This window comes from Eurytemora carolleeae, unplaced genomic scaffold, assembly GCF_000591075.1.
Source record: "Eurytemora carolleeae unplaced genomic scaffold, Eaff_2.0 scaffold575, whole genome shotgun sequence".
In the NCBI taxonomy this organism is placed as follows: Eukaryota; Metazoa; Arthropoda; class Copepoda; order Calanoida; family Temoridae; genus Eurytemora; species Eurytemora carolleeae.
The window spans coordinates 202,031-207,829 of NW_019396602.1; the positions used below are offsets into that span (position 1 = coordinate 202,031).

General features: G+C 31.0%; 1 long non-coding RNA gene across 2 annotated transcripts; it reads left to right on the forward strand.

Moving 5' to 3' along the window:
* The first annotated feature begins 230 nt into the window (after window positions 1–230).
* Window positions 231–1,369, forward strand: LOC111706163 (uncharacterized). Of its 2 annotated transcripts, none has more exons than XR_002766174.1 (2): window positions 231–593; window positions 1,210–1,369. It is a non-coding gene; the product is annotated as an uncharacterized LOC111706163 (long non-coding RNA). The 2 variants fall into 2 exon arrangements; XR_002766175.1 differs by having other exon boundaries at window positions 231–568.
* Window positions 1,370–5,799: the final 4,430 nt, after the last annotated feature.

Consider the following 5,799-nt stretch of genomic DNA (forward strand, 5'->3'; position numbering starts at 1 on the left):
AGAAGATAGTTAAGACAAGAAGATAGGTAAGACGAGAAGATAGTTAAGACAAGAAGATAGTTAAGACAAGAAGATAGTTAAGACAATAAAGTAGTTAAGATAGTTAAGACACAAAGATACGGTGGTAGGCGATTATACCAATATAAAAAGACGACTTTATTAATAAGTTTTGATTGTTAACAAGATTTTTTCGAATTACAAGTTTAAAAGTAATAAAAGAGAAGCTTTTTTAATTGAAAGCTTCTCTTGTTTTTGTGTATCCATGATGTTTAAAAGGTTAAAATAAATCAAAATTGAAATCGAAAATCGTCTTAATTAAATGGATAAAATCGCCTGCCACCCTAGGTAAGATGAAAAGATAGTTAAGAGCAGATAGTTATGCTATTAAATAGTTAAAATAAAAACATAGTTATGCCAATCATTAAAGTTAAACTGGAAAACCGTATCTTTCTACAACAAAACAAAAACATTTGTTCATTTAAATTTTTCATAGTAAGCTTAAACCACTTGTAAATCGATTTAAATCAGGCTTTCTCTCATTTATAGACTATGATTGATATTTAATGTTGTAAGTTATTAGATCATAATTAAATGTTGAATCATTCCCCATTTTCTGCATACAGACGACTCTTTCAACATTACTAGTCAGAAATGGTTTTGCGCATTTTTCCTTCTTTTCTCGTAGATTTATCTGAACGAAGGGTGGGCTTAACTCAATTTAACTTATCTTTAGGGTCACACGTGGCGAAAAACCTTTCTTCATGTTGTTGTAAAAGTATCTATACTTAGGTACAAATCTGCCATCTGGTTAAATTTGTTCGGCCATTTTTTTAAAATGGCGTCACTCGCGCAAATTCTTCAAAATGGCGTAATTTTAAAATTATATTCACATTGTTACAGGGCTCATCTAAATGTTATCTTCATGAAAACAAAAATTTAGACTTGCCGGTGGTGGAAAGGGGAAGAAGAATTTAATTTTTTAGTATAGATAATAATAATTAGCTTTAAATAGCTATTTTTAAATACTTGTTTTTCATCCCTTTCCACCATTTGTTATAAGTAAGCTTTTTGGCTGTGACCGCATAAACTTATGATTGTGATATTTAAAGTCCTCTTAACCGTTATTTTTCATTATCGAATTGAATGAAAAGTAACAACGTAAGTTTGATGCTTATATAAGACTTTGAAAGAGTCGATTCTGGTTTGCAGGCAGACGTGGCGAACAAAAAATCATAATTTAAAATAATTCAAAAAATTAGATTTTTTTTCTAAATTAGTTCTGCTTCTCGTCACTCCTGCCTTCGGCCGGAGGTTAATGATAAAGATAACTTTGATAAAGAACATGAATAAAAATTACTATTTTATTAAATCTGATTTTTAATTTGAGAGTTAAAGCAGACTGTGAACGTACCAAGTTAATGTATTTTAAAAGATATTTTTTGAACGGATTGTTAGTGGGTTATAGAACAAGGGGGGTATCAGAAGTCAATTTATTTATATTTAGAAACCGGTTAATAACAAAAAATATACTTGTTAACAGTGCTAAGGATCCGGAAGATTTTGCCTCCCTGGATCCGGTTCCAAGGGGTAAAATATCAACCAAAAGCTGCAAATAAAAAAACTTTTTTACTCCTAAAATCCAAATCTGAATTTTCGAAAAAAGAGATAATAAAGATTTCCTCATTTCTGAATGGTTCATCAAGTTTTAGGATACAAATAAGTGAAAAAAAACAACTTAAAATTTGAAAATAATTTTTTGTTAAAAAAATGCAGTAAATCTCAAAGAAATTACCTGGATCCGATCATAGTTTGAAATATCTAAGGTCTACAACATTTGGTTCCAAAGATATAGTGATTAGGAAATTAGAGTTTGTGGCTCAATTCCTTTATTTCCATTAAGTAATATTAAGCATAATTTCAAGTTCCCCTTTATGCAATGATGACAATAACATCGAATGAAGGACAGAGAAGTTTTAGCCTTCTTAAGAGAATACTTCATTACACAAGATGTACTATGACGGAGAGCAGACTTAACGATCTTGCACTTATGGCTCATCATTGAAATGTTTGTGCAAGCAAATCCAAGAAAATTGAAGCTTAAAAGAGTTGGTGAATATGTAGATGGAGTAAATTCGATCTAAAAATTTGAGAAGAAATTTCGTTTATTATTGAAAATATGATTTTTTAATGATGCTGTGATTATTGATTTAGTTAGCTGTGATGGAGTTAAGTGATAAATTTATAAAGTTAAAAAGTTAAAGTTAGTTTTTCGAGCAAAGGAATAAATTTTAGAATCTATAAGGTTAGTACACCCAAAAATGTAGTCTTTTTGGTGTATTTTTATGGTGTTAATTGAATTTTTGAACAAAACAATTCCAGGGGGGGCAAAAAACAGCCAGGGTGGGGCAAAAAAAAATTTCCGCGCTTCGCGCGAAATCTTGCCCCCCCCTGGCTAAAATCATGTGTACGCGCCTGCTTTCTAAATTACTAATTTAGTGAAATGGTTCTGTTTACACTGTACACCTGCTGTGTCCAGAGCCGGAATATTGTCATCCGTACTTTTTGCAAACATATGACATCTCCACTTACTCACGTCCTAAATACGGAGGAATTAAGTACTAGTTAAATGGGAATTTCTACAACATTTAGTGTCCGACCATAAACTGCAACATCGCGCGACCCCTATAGACGAAAATAAATAGAAAGCTGTTCAATACACTGCAGAATAAATTTTCAGGGATACTTTTAATTGACGACTTTCAAAAATATTAATTTTTCAAGAGACAGCATTGGATTATATAATAGTTTTCGTAAAATAAAACTGCAAAATATAAAAAAAAATTTATTTAGTTTTTTTCAAAATCGGATTAAGATTTCGAATTAAATTTTATTATTAAATTTGTGATTATTATTTATCCCTGGGTTTAAAAAGTTGTATTGTGTGCAGGTGCTGACATCTTTAATAAGGTTAACTCACGGCGAAATTATGTGAGTAAACATGACGTGAGTAAGTCTGTCTGTCCGAAAATAACTTACGGGAGACATCTAGCGGAAAACATTATAGAGTACGGAGACGTATTTAGGACGTCTTAAATACGCACGTAAATTTGACAAGATTCCGGCTCAGGGAATATTAAATACGAATAAAGGAACAGGGGTGGAAGACAGCATTGTGAGGGGGCACTTTTTGCGCGCAAAAGAAAATTTGTGTGCCCCCCTTGGCAACTTTGTTTTCCCCCCTAAAAACCCCTTTTTAAAAAAAATATTGATACCGCTTTTAACTTTGTAAACTATTCGATCATATACACACCTCCGTGTAACAAGTGTTCATAAATTATTTATGTAATTTTCTTAAGTGGACTCATCAGACACTTCCTCTTAACTGTGGTGTAAGCTTCAATGGGGTCTTTAATAGTTCAAATCTTATTTATTGAGACCTTTGAGTGATCTTGTATCTCTAAAATTAACAATGTGGGAGATGAACTTCACTCATGGGATGACTTCACCGTGAAACTTAAGATATAAATTTTGCATTTCGCTAATAATTTCCAATTATTATGGAAGACAAATAAAGAAGGAAGTGTTCTCTTACAACAAATCAAATAGGAATACCCACTAAAAACTATTCCATTTAGAACTTGGGAGAGTTATTTAAATAAACTAGCCTTATAGGGCGCTTCGCGCCCATCTTCTAAATTAATTGTGAACATGTTCTCTTTGTGTACATCGTAAAACAAAACAAAGATAATTTGCGGATTTTCAAAAAAAATTTCGTGGATTTTCAAAATTTCAAAAATTTAATGAAGATCGAATTTTGATGGAGACAAATATTTGAAATTTTGATCATTTATAAACCTTCCCTGGAGTCCCTAAATGTCCCACAAAAAATTTGGGCCCGATCGGTTCAGCCGTTTTGACGTTTATTGGACACAAACAGACAGACAAACAAACAAACAAACAGACAGACAAGCCAAATTTATATATAAATTATAAGCATTTCAGTAAAATTCTTTACATCTTTTTCTTACCTATAATAACAAAGAGGGGAAAAAATAATCAGTTTCAGAACTATTAAGAGACGGTTAAAGGGACTGTAAAGGGGATAAAGAATGAAACCCTTGAATCTCAGGCGTTGAACGATACATATAAGACATCTATCTGATGTTCCTGTCTTGAGAAATCGATATAAAACTGTGTCAATTTATACGAAAATTCATATATATGCAATTTTGTATAAAAGTTGTAGTAAAAATAGACATACACTGGAATATTTAAAAATTAGTAATTCACACATGCATTTTTAGTGTACAATAGTTGAAATAAATACTACTAATGGTCTCTTATTATAATTTAGATCACTTACTCACATAAAAGTATTAAATATTAAATATTTATCAATGTTTAGCAGAGATAACAATAATTAAGCAGATCATATTCAGCAAATACGCAACCAATCTGAAAATTACAATATTCCACAGGAGCCTAAGAATCTCAGGTTTGCTCCTATTATATATTTTTTTATTTTGCATTTTTAATAGATATACTTGATAGTTGATAATATTATTACATAAAGTCCGTATAGTATTACGTCACCAGAACTTCAGCCAATGGCAGTGCAATATACTGGTCATGTGATTTCCGTCTGTATCATGTGATACTTTAGCTATTTCCGACCTGTTCATAATTTTTAAATCAATTTGTTTTTGACCTTAATTTTGAATCTGATGGTATTTGAGTCCTTTTAGATATAGTTCTATATAATTTTGAGAACATTTTATTTATATTTTTTGGCACATTGTTTATTAAGAAACTGCATGAAGAGACAGGGACATATTTAAACAATAAAAAGTCTGAAGCGTGATTTAAGCATTGAAATTAAACATATCTTCAATGTAAATTTAAGAGATTTAAAAATCTACAGTCTTTTACAAGATCCCCCATCCAAATTCTTTTTGATCTTTTTAGATTCTAACTCATAATAGATTTTCAAATTTTACACATTTGTACATGTATATTTTACAATTGATAAAAGTATTCCATATTTGGAACATCATACAAATACAACTGGTCTGAAAAAAACACATGTTTTAGATTCGGGTTTAAGAAGGGGAGAGAAAAATAGCCATATTATCATTAATTATTATTATACCACATTCTTATCGGATTTACTAGGCGCTACGATGTCTGCTCTATTTCCATTTGCTCTATGGTCATTTGCTCTAGTTCCATTTGCTCTATTAACCATTTGCTCTATACGTCAATTGATCTTTGACATAACACGTCATTTGCTCTATAAACATTTTTATGACTATGATGGTCCAATTGCTCTACTCAACATTTGCTCTATCAGTAAACACGTCATTTTCTCTATAAACATATTTATATAAATATCTAATCATATTAAAACAATATTTTTACAATTTTACATTTTACAATTCTTCCTACAGTTTCATTATTCCGCCAACTTCCTGGAGATAGTCTTGTTTGTCTGGTATTTGTGCATATTGTGAGACCAAGTTAAATATTTCCTTGTTCTTTGAGTATTGTTTCCTAGCAGAACCAGGAGCAAGAACCAGTCTCGCTGTCATGATGAACTTTGAAGAACTGATGAAAACTGCAATTTGCGAATTTTCCAAAAAAAATCCCGTATTTCATAGTCAAGTTACGCTCAGGAATTCCAATAAAAGCTATTTTATAGTGTATTTTTATGTTATAGAGCAAATGACGTGGTTAGTCATAGAGCAGATTGAATATAGAGCAAATGACGTATAGAACAAATGACGTATAGAGCAAATGACT